The following is a 12,034-nucleotide window of genomic DNA, read 5'->3' on the forward strand; positions in this document are numbered from 1 at the left end:
TATAAAGTTAAAATAAAATAGTACGATTTCATACAAATATTGATAATTTTAGAAAATGGTGAATGCTACCTTCATACACTTTAAAAAAATATTTTAAACTCAGATGACTTATGTATTTTATGTATTTATATTTGGGTAATTATGATTTACCCAATCTTTTAGGGGGCATTTTCAACAAGTTGTAAATAACTCATTATTAAAAAATGGGAATCAAGTTGGGGTAGAATGCGGTTCGAACCTCGGACCTCTGATCCGTGAGTCCACAATACTTGCCAGTAGACTAAAACCCGATTCAATTAAATTAAAACTATATTAAAACCTGTGATTTGACACTGGCGCTTTCATTGTCACATCTATGTCGTAATTACATTATATACGTAAGTAAAATAACGAAATGGCAGGATACTCGCCCTCTAGTTTTGGGATAGAAAATAAGAATTGATTTTGTCGACAGACGTCGGTAAACCTTTTACTGTGTCTTTGTAATGCCAAGCCTGGACTCAGGAGTCCCACTCGAAAAGAGGTAGCTTTTATTTTAAAATACAATGCTGTAAACGAGTTTGTACGAGAAGAATTTAAGAAATTGTTTTTCTGAATAATTTCAACATACGCTCTCTGGTGACGCAAAAAATATGCGGCTAGGTGGGAATAAGGGAAAACTTAGAAACAATATTTACTTAGCCTTACCATAATAAGGGAAAACTTTTATTTAGTGTTTCTACTTTTATTTATAACGAGCTGAACCCGGCAATGCTTTCTATTGCTAAATTTGAGTAAATACTCCCATTAAATTAACACAATCGAAAATTTGATATAAATTGTTCTATTTAGTTCAAGATCAATGAAGAACTTTGGCCCTACGGGAAATTGGACAGAATAAATACTTTCTTGCGCGCGGTAAAAATTGGATCATTAAATTGTACTGCAAAGTTTCCTGAAAATGTACGAAAAAAAAAAAACATTTAAAAAAAAAAAAAATTATTTAAGACTATTTTGTAAATATTTTTGAAAAATAAATTTTGAAAAATAAAAATTACTAGATTGCCTGATATTTTCGATCTTCCGAACATTAAAACTAATCATTAGAAACATTCTACCATCCCTGGTACACGTGAAACATTTAAAGGTGATACTGAAAGGAGGGTGGGTGCCGGGAACAGGGTGAACGGTGCACTAAAATCTACTTTGGCAAACAAATATTTATCGCAGGAGGCTAAACTAGCAGTTCACAACGGAGTTCTAGTGCCAACTCTTATGTATGGGAGCGAAGTATGGAATTAGAAAAATGATGATGAAAGTAGGTTGAAATGCGATCCCTCAGGCGAATGTGTGGTTAAACGATGTATGATAGGTGCACAAATGTCGAGATCTGTGAAGTGTGTAAGGCTGAGACATGCATTATTGACAGAATCATAAAAGGGGTGCTGCGTTGGTTTGGTGTAAACTTCAGTGTCAAATATAAAAAAAATGTAAATAGCCGCTAGATTTCTTACTGTCCATGCTCTGTAGCTGCAAGACGTGCTGTAATCTAGCTCATATGTATCATCATTGTAATATACCATAATCACAAGACGTGCTGGGATATTTATTTATTTTTACAGCGCCCTTGAGGTGATTTTCACAAAAATTGCGCTATAAAAATTATCCATATATAGATTACATCATGATATAAAAGTTGCGAGTGCCGAGTCCATTTTCCACAGAGATAAATATATTGTTGAATTTGGCCACTAGGGGTTGCAAGCCTTTACTGGCTATACGACGTACGGTACACAAATTTATAGCCACGAGTGGGTCGTGTGATCGTAAGGGGTGTAAATTTGACACCGGGGCACGAAATGGCTAAACTAAGAATGCCATCATATATAACCTTTATGTTTTTTAGTATTTCCTGCAAAAAAACGGGACAATTTTGGTCGTACTTTTAAATGTAACAGATTTTTATCATTGTATACTGCACTAGCGGACCCGACAGACTTTGTCCTGCCCGGCTTGCCTGCTATTAGCTTGGAAAAATACTTTTCATTGATAAGTAGGTACCAGGTACTTGTTTATGGTTGAATTCTAAAACATAAAATAATTAATTTAAAAAATATATAATTATTTTTTCAAATGTCAAACTCGGCTCGTCTCACCAACAGGGGTGCACTTTATATATGAATGCGGTTTTCAAAATGTATAAGTAAGTTAATATTATTTTAGTACTACCAAAAATCCAGTAAAAAGAAACAAATAGGAAGAAATTATAAGGAATGTAAGGAAGAAATCTGATTGGGATCTATAAAAAAGGAAAGTTGTTTGTAAAAATTAAAAAAAAAAAAATTTTGAAACTCAAAAAACCAACATCCTTACTTTTTTGTATATGGTAGGACGATGAAAAAAAGATTTATGCTTCTAACTTTTTTTTTTACACATCCGATTTATAATTTTAATATCTACGAACATACGCAGCGCAAAGATCTACATTTCGGTGAAAATAGCACATAAATCGATTAAGCCTTTAAGAGAAGTTCAATGACATCACACGTACAGAATATTTATGTATATATAGATTGAGATTTGAGATAAGTCCTGATGATTTCTGTGGATATCTGTCATTGGTTTTGTTCTCTGTATATTTTGTTTGTTATGTTTTTTTACACGTACGAGTATTACTGTCGATATCCCCAATAAATAAAATATAAATAATTAATTCGGTAGAAACCTCGAAACCGGTAGACCTATATTCTTATTCTCATTCTTAGAGGGGGGGGGGGTCAGTGCCATGCAAGTTCCTGACGTCACTGCGACCTGTGAAGATCTATTGTGATGGATCCCCGTGAATAGTTTTCCCCCTTCAAACCCAGTGCCGCGATTATGAACGCTATCTTTATCCGTACATATTGAGACGGTAAACTGAACTACTGTATCTCTATCTACCTCGGTATGTTCTACCGACTTGTTATCTCGATGTCATATGATCGAATCCGACTAATGAATGACCCCGAATATTTGGTCGGCGTTTCTTACTTCATTAAAAAAAAAATAGTTCTCATTTATATTTTAAATAGGCTTCTGTGATAAAAAGTGCCCACTTCAAAGCGATTATAAACTTCAATAAATCCTAATCTAAGCAAAAAATGCTCGCTTGAACATTATTTTGATATGTCTTTTGACAATAACCAAGACGATATGATTAACGTTCGTCTGTATTTATCTACCAAGCGATTAAAAAACCGGCTTTTTTTACATCTTAATACCCACTCAGGAATATAGTAAAACAGATGAAAAAGATATCACAATTTTTTTTACAGTCGTAACATTTTACGCCGAAATGCTCTTATATGTTAATAGGGCAGAATCTAGCCGCATTATTTGTCTGCGCATCTAGGCGTTCGTTTTCAAAACTGACAGTTGTGTCAGATTCATTTTTTAAAATATTTTTTATTATAAATTTATTTAATAAACTTTTCTACAAGTGTTGTATTAAAATAGTGTAGAATAAAGGTAATTATATAGAAATATTGATAATAATTGTTGTATGAACTTATAATTAGAAATCAAACACTGATTTGAGTCTACTGAACACTTTATTTTATTTTTACAAATATAAACATATAAAAATAAAAACTTCGTGACAATTGTTTCGCCTTATTAGGGCATTTTCAAACGAATGTGAAGATTATTTGGATTGAATGTCCTTATATAGTTATATAATTCAAGGTACTTAAGTAGAAAATAAAAATAATCTTATGAACTATAGCATGTACATTAATCATAATTGAGGGAAAAACCGATGGTTAAGGGTGAGGCTAAGTGTTTAATAGGTAATGGGAAATTTAGGTATTTATATTTGAATTTCGGGGAAAATATAACAAAGTAAGTATTTATTGACATACAAGTATGTATTGTGAGATAATTAATGAAGCCTTATAGTTTTGTAAATTTAGATAATTGTTGTCGAAAAAATATCAATAATATTATAACAGGTTGCGGTTCATTTTAATTTTAAAACATGATTGAAATATTATGAGGAAATTTATATAAACATAAATGTATTATCATACAATATTTCTATTTTTAAGAATTTCTTATCAAAATATATCAATGCAATCGTAACATGACTCATCTATTAATTACGCGTCATATAAGCGTGTACAAAAAGGAACAAAGTGAAGAATAACAGTCTATTTAAATATGTTTAATAGTGGTGAAGATATTAGGTTGGTTTGTTTATTTATTATTTTAAAATTAGGATTATTTAGATATTTATTAATTTCTAATTGTTCAAGTATATTAAGTTTACGCCCTTTGCTTTCAACGTGTAATGGGATTGGTTCAATGGGATTGGTTCAATAAAGTGTTCAGTAGACTCAAATCAGTGTTTGATTTCTAATTATAAGTTTAAATATGGAGTTCTACAAAATAAACACCAAATCAATCAATTGTTGTATGAGTTGATTTTCACAAAACCACAGAAAAAAAGACATTTATAATTTGAATACTTATATCATGTATTATATCATCGACGGCCATCCAGGACGGCGCGAGCCCGCAGGTTTGAAGAACAGGCAACTTGGGTTTAGGTTCTCCTGCGGCATGCGTAGCACTCGTCCATGCCAGGTCCACATCCTCCGCCGCATCCTCAAGACGCTCGTTACAGTAGGTTGCTGCGTCCTTTCTCGGACTTCAATGTTAGTTATAAAATCAAACCACCTTATGCCTAATATTCTCTTCACGCACTTACTCTCTCAAAACTCAGAAGTCTGGTGTTCTGAGCTTCGGTAAGGTGCCAAGATTCGCACCCATATAAGAGTACTGGTATTTTACAGAAGTTAAATAATCGGCATTTCATTTTGACCGCTTATAGACTAGAGTTCCAGACCATACTCATCATTTTAAAAGTGGCTCCAGCGATTTCTATGCGGGTTGCAAGCTCTTTGTGCATGTTTCCATCTTCAGTTTTGTGAACGCCAAAGTATTTAAAGCGGTCAACTTTCTCGATCCTCTGTCCATTATTATAGAGCAGCTGATCAGGGTCAGGACAGGATTTGTCACGCATAATCTGAGTCTTTTTGGGATTAATAATTGTCTTAGCCTTACGTAATGCACGGATCTCGACATTTGTGCACCTACATATACTCCTTTTCGTCCTACTTTCGTCCTAATTCCATACTTCGCTCCAAATCAAATACATAAATAAAAATGCAAATGATTGTAATTTCTACTGAAAACACGGAATCCGTTTTGAAATAAAAGGACAATAATATAAAATAATACACGAGACGACAAAATGGCCAAATTTTCTGCTCCTAAAAAACACGTGTTTGAAGCTGGAAATTCTAACAAGTATTTAGTTCGTTGGAGCGTCCTGGGAAGTCGGTAGGGGGAGTAAATAGGTCGAAGGGAGGAGGTGGGTCATAACTGGGGAAGGGTAGATAGGAATGAGAGAGGGGATAGAAGAGTTCTCTCACGGAACTAAATCTCCCCCTATAAGGGTGCCTGCTTTTAATGGCATGTGTTTTCCGCTGTGAAAATTTGAAAGCTCTTATTTTTGTAAAATGCTTAAATTATTAACAATGTTTTAAGTATTTTTATTAATTCATGCTTAATTAATATTTAATTAACAGTGTCTCAAAAGCTCATTCAAATATTCAATTAATTGGGTGTTAATATGTTAACACCCAATTAATTACGTTGAGAAATCGTACTCTTTTACTTCATCGCAGCGACAATGCGACACATCGGTAAGCTTTTGGTTATATAAGTGATTTATCTCAAGTTTCTGTGCCCAATGCGTATTTTTAATTTAATAATATTTTTTTTTAACCGCTACGTAAATGTACGAAGAAGTATTTATTATATTTACAGAGATGTAAAAGATATTAGATGCAATGTGTACTAACCACGTATCACCGGAAAGGGAGAGTTAAAATAAATTTAACAACACCATTATTAATATTTAAAGCGTCAACTTTGTGGTCAAAAATTTTACTAAATGTTGTTAAATATTTGCATATAACCACTTACCGACTTTTCTGTGTCTACCGGCTAGAAAAGTTGATAAGTGGTTATGTACAAATATTTAATAACATTTAAAAACATTAATTTAGATTATTATCATTGTTTTATTGAAAGATTACTTAGCTCTACTGGCTGGTAATAAAACTGTATGAAAGATTGGTAAAGAAAAATTCCAACTCCCCAAGAATGATGAAAAACAATTTTTATCCATATCAAAGCGAAATTAAGAAGGCCAAATATCTCGATTTAATATTAAGATTTTTCTCGAACCAGAATGTAGGAACTTAGAAAGGCCTGATATATAATGGTGGAGGGGGTTTCTTCGTCTACTGGGTGGGCATAAAATAATAGTCGATTCTTATGTACCCAATGGTGCATATATCACTGTATTCAGGTGCCTTCACTTAAAGAGAAGGTTCAGTGACAATTCGCGAATTTACTCTTAAAAAGAATTTAGTTGGCGATATCCATTTACAGACCGGATTACATTCTTTTACTATAAAGGCGACAAGGCTACCAGATTACAGAGAGCTCCTTCGAGCAGCTTTTGTCATTCGGTAACCAGCAATCAATAAGGTGGTTTTACACTGAAGTATTTTGTAGTTTCAGGACCGGAAATGTAGGCCGGATAAATCATATCGAATTGGTGCAACATCGTTTGCTGAAAAAAGTAGCATGGAAGATTTACCTCGAGAGGGGAGACTACACTTACGGAGAAATGGAGTTAATGTTAAAAATCTCAAGTCTACAAAAACGTAGAAATAACGTTGACTCCATATTTATGTTTAATTTGCTGAATGGCTTAATTGATGTACCATCGTTACTAGAACAAGTGGCATTCAATGTTCCGATCCGCCGGTTGCGAAATAATAATGTGCTGTTCCTCGATCAACACAGCACAAACTATGGCTTGCATGCACGAATGTCCCGATTGTGTCGTATTGTAAACTCGAGACAAGATCTGGACTTTTTTGGTGTAAGTCTTTATAGATTTAAAAAATCACTAAGATAGACCGGATCTTGTCTTAAGGTAGTAATTTTTTTTTGTCCTAGCTTTAATTTTATTAAGTTGTATTTCATTTTATCAGTGCCTGTATTTGTTATTAGAAATTGTATTTACCATCGTTAGAATGGACTGCATAAGTCCGTCAAATAAATAAATTAAATACATAAATGTAACAGATTATCCAGATACACTTCAATTAGTGTTTCAATGCAGTGCTCTATGCACCATCAGGTGCAGATGAGGATATTACGATGACGATTTTTTTTTTTTTTTTAGGTTTTCATTACAACTAATTATCATCATCATAATTTTCCAGCAGAGCAAAGGGCATTGAATTAGTTTTACAATCGCAGCTTTTCTGGATTCTTTTTGTTACATAAACATTAAGTGTTCGGGTTGAGGTCCCGAGAAATAAGTCACTAGCCACCTTTTAATCTGTATATTTTTTCAACGGCGTATGCTTTCGATTAATTATAAAAAATAAAATTATAAAAACAAGGCACAAAACGCTTGTGTATATAAAGAGCATGAATGAAAAAGTTCAGTGGCAAAGATAAAAAAAAAAAAAAAATAGGCACCTAAACACATAAATTTTTCTTACAAGGCAAAATAACAGAAGATAAAAAATATAAGTTTTGGAGTGACGTTATGCCTTTATACTCAGGTAATCGGGTATTTCATGTCAACCTTACCAGAAACCGACCCCTGGACCTCGTGCATGATAGACAAACGCGTCAACCACTATAAATCTAGGTGGAATTATCTGCACACGATTTCATTTTTTAGAATTTTTACCCTTCGTGACAAACTCTCGCTTATAAGTACGCATTGCATCTTATAATAATAATTATTATTATGGATAACTTATACAGCGTCATTTTCGTAATATAATACCTCAAGGGCTCTTTACAAAGTGATTACATAAAGATATCAATTTAATAAAATAAAAAAAATAATTTAGAAAAACAATGTACTTTGTCACTACATGCTAAGGATTTATTCAAACGATTTAGAGAACAAGTGGGCTTTAAGTTTCTTCCGAAACATCACTTCATTCTTACAGTTTCGGACCTCTGCGGGGAGAGCATTCCATGCCGTAGGGCCTGCGACCGCAAATGCGCGTTCGCCGAATTTAGTGTGCTGTTTGCGTAGAAGTATAATAACTTTCGACATAGATGTATCTGATCTAAGTGTAAGACGTCTGTCAGCTAGTTCATCTGGAATTCAGAGTTCCTTTAGATATTATAGAGCAGAGTTGTGCAGTGACTTATACATAAGCCAACAGAGTTTATATTCCACCGTCTGTCGAAAACGTAGCCAGTGTAATTCCCGAAGTAGTGGAGTGATATGACTGAACTTAGAGATTCCAAAAACAATTATCGCTGCGCCATTCAATACGGACTGTAGGCGAGTCCTCTTATAACGTCTCTATAAATATAATAAATCCTGATTTTGAGTTTGTCCAAATGTTTGTTAATCTTAAATAATAATTATTTATTTAGCGCAGAAAAACATTTTGTTACAGATCGGAGAAGAATCACTAATACATTAACAAGTTTATCAATGTTTCGTATGTCATATATTATATAAGAGTGCCGAGTATAAAGTTGTCTCAAACATTCTGTACGTCTCACTCTGAATGCTATAGGTATATTCGCGAGCAAGAGAAACAAGTTCACGCGCCACGCTGGCTAGTAGCAAAGTAACCTGTACCACTGCCACAGTACGTTATATGTGCGCAGTTTCTTTCGAGCTTTTGTTAGGGACGGTCTCATTGTTAGAGCAGCAAACGTCAGCCAATGTTTTTTAAAGTGTTTTCTATCAGAATAGGACATAATTAAACAAAACACTGCAAATTTTACTAAACGGACTTTCGGGCCACCGAGTACTTGGAGCTTTCGCCCTGGTAAGGAAAATTTATGGGTGAAGTTTAAAGAGAGTTAGCCTTATACGTTTAGCGGAGAAGTTGGTATTAGTAAAAAGAATCTAATTTATGAGTGTTGATAGTTATGAGGTAATAAACTTAATGCATATTTAGTAAATGCTTTCAAATCGATTTTTAGAATCAAATATAATAATATATCATCGTTTCCCTTTCGGCACCCAATGGTGCACAGGGTACTGCATTTGTTAACCAAATGCTGCGCATTTCTCCTCGATATTCCCAATATATTTTAAGAATTGAGATAATTAAAAAAAATTGAAGCACCCAAACTATCGACAAAATGTACATTTCAATATTAATGAAAAAGCTGCAGTACATCACAAAATCGATACCTCGCAAAATAGAAGACCCATCACTGATACCGTCTTCATTTACAAATTTCCGTCTTGTATTATTAATACTCTGGCAGCCTGGCACACACAACAAGAAAATATTGTAAAATGGGGAGATGCTACATCTTCGCCTTTTTATTTGAAATGTGGAGTCTGACAAGGAGGTTGTCTGTCTCCGGCATATGGATGATCTTACCGTGCTTCTTAATTCAACCAAAGTCGGATGTCATGTTAACGGCGTCTGCGCTAACAATATTAGTTATGCAGATGATATGGTATTATTGACTCCATTTATTAATAGTATGAGATTGTTGCTCAATATTTGCGAAAAATATGCAATTGACCACAATATGATATACAATGCCAAAAATCAGCCGTACTTATATTTAAACATAAGACGTCATTTTCTGAATTCGTGCACCCATCACCACCTGTATTCCCGGACAACAACAGTTTAACGGTAACTGCAAAAGTCAATTTCTTTCCATTTAAAAATGTTTTTCCTTTTTTTGTTTTTTTCATATTTATGTATTTATTTCGTTAATATTTTTGGTTGCTTATGTGTATTTACTTACTTGTTACTATTGTTATAGTTATGCAATTTTATAATTTTTTGTTATGTTTTTATAAATGTATTTTTTTTTCATATTTACGTTCAATATATGTTAAAGGCAATTTATGCCGTTTATGTAAAATAAATAAATAAATGGCACTCAAAATGAAATATTTGAGTAAATCATAAGAACGTAAATATTTCTTTCTATTAAAAAAAAAAAATTGGGAAGAAGAAAGGAGGGAGGGCTAATCTGGAGTTACTCCTTGCGGATATTCTGGCGAAAAAAATTTTTAAGTCCGAATGAACAAAAACCCTTTTTTTGTCGTATTTAATTTAAAAAAAATCTTTTTTACAATTATATGGTACGGAGTGAATTTTCAGGAGTATATTTTTTTTTCTTATTTTCTGGCATTGTATTTCATTATATATAAAAAACTTTAATTGGACATTAATGTTGGTTTATTTGTAAACATTGTGTTTTTTTGTTATACTAGCTGTTGTTTTCTATTATGTAACAGTCTGAGTCAATAATAATAATTATAGTACATATGAACACCATTATTTTATTGCCCTTGTTTGTCTTTGCTACATAGTTTTATGTTCTTTTTGTACAGTTTCTTGTACATATGTTAACCGGGTTGTGGTTCCGTAGTAGTATTGTGAACTCACGGACCAAAGGTTCGAATACCACTCTACCACAACTCAATTTCCATTTTTCCAGCGCAAGTTATTTACGACTTTTAGGAAATGGTCTGAAAATTTAAATATTTGTGTAAATGATAAGAACCCATGTATTTCTCCAATATATATTTTTTCAAACAAAAATGTTTCTTCATGTAGCTGTTGTATTTGACTTGGGTCATATATACAATGCATAAAATATAATATTAAAAAAGCTGATCTGAGACTATTGATTCTTTTTGCAATAAAACAAAATAGACTAAAAGCTTTTTTCCACCTTAAAAAACATTTTTAACGACGAAAGTGGACTTTGGTGTTTTATTCACGCATAAAAAAGTTTATTGCGATAATTCTTGCATTTTGAAATTAAAAACGGCGGCGGATTCCTGTATTTTATCCTATCATGTGCAAAATATATGTTTAAAATGGACTGTGTAAATTCATTAAAATATACATAAAATGTAATAAAACAAATTGATAACTGTTAAAGGGTGACAAATAAAATAAATATAAACCGATTATTTTTATTCGAATCACCCCTCTTAAGAAGAATGATCAAAATCACGATCAGCTTACTTCCCGCGTTTTCGCCTCTCACGTTCTGTCGCGCCATATTTTTGGTAAAAGAATACGTCACGCCACAGAAAGTATCGAGTTACCCATCTTTTTCACTTTTCTCTGGCGACATTTGAGCCCATCAAGTTGGGATTTATCTATGAATATATTATTCCGGGAAAGTCATAGAAAACGCGGGAAATTGGCCTAAAATCAATATGTGAAGATGTTATCGGATCGGGGGGAATATTTTGACAATATGGGAAAACAAGCCTGTTTATCAAATAATGAAAAATGGTATATTTCCTTTTCACGCTTTGAAGCAAAATTGATCCACTATACTCGTATATCAAATTCCTTTGATGGCAACACATTATTTATTTATTTACTAAACATCTAGTATGTATTGTTTTTATTTGTGAATTTTTTTCTGTTAGCAATATTTATCCGTGTGAAATGTCAGTGCTTATCAGATCATGGCTCATCTCTTCGTTCGCATTCTCAAATATCCTCATAATTCCCATTCATTATTCCTCCATCTTTACAAACTCGTATACCACCCATGCCTGAATCACGCCTGAAGAAATATTATCTATCTTTTCCTTTGTCGGGATATGGATCCGGTATTAGATTATCTTAATGAAGTATTATGAATTTATTTAAGTGTTTAGAAGTATGCATTATTGAATTATACGGTTGTATTTTTAAATGGTACGCGATTAATTCTCAATTTATTATTTAATCTGAGGCTGTCGGGGTGTAAAAGAGAACGATCTCTCCCGTGTTCTCCTTTTATAAAGTTTTGACAGCGCCCTCTGTTGTCGGTCTTGTATATTGTGCGGTATTTAGGCAAGGGACACCGTAGACACTCTTCTCTTACTTTTTAACTGAAGACATTTCCGAATTATTTGAACTATTTGATGAGATGGTAACGATTTTTCATCTTTTCAGGTGAC

This window comes from Micrasema longulum, unplaced genomic scaffold (assembly GCF_059751315.1).
Source record: "Micrasema longulum isolate JH-2025_06_02 unplaced genomic scaffold, ASM5975131v1 h1tg001072l, whole genome shotgun sequence".
Classification (NCBI taxonomy): domain Eukaryota; kingdom Metazoa; phylum Arthropoda; class Insecta; order Trichoptera; family Brachycentridae; genus Micrasema; species Micrasema longulum.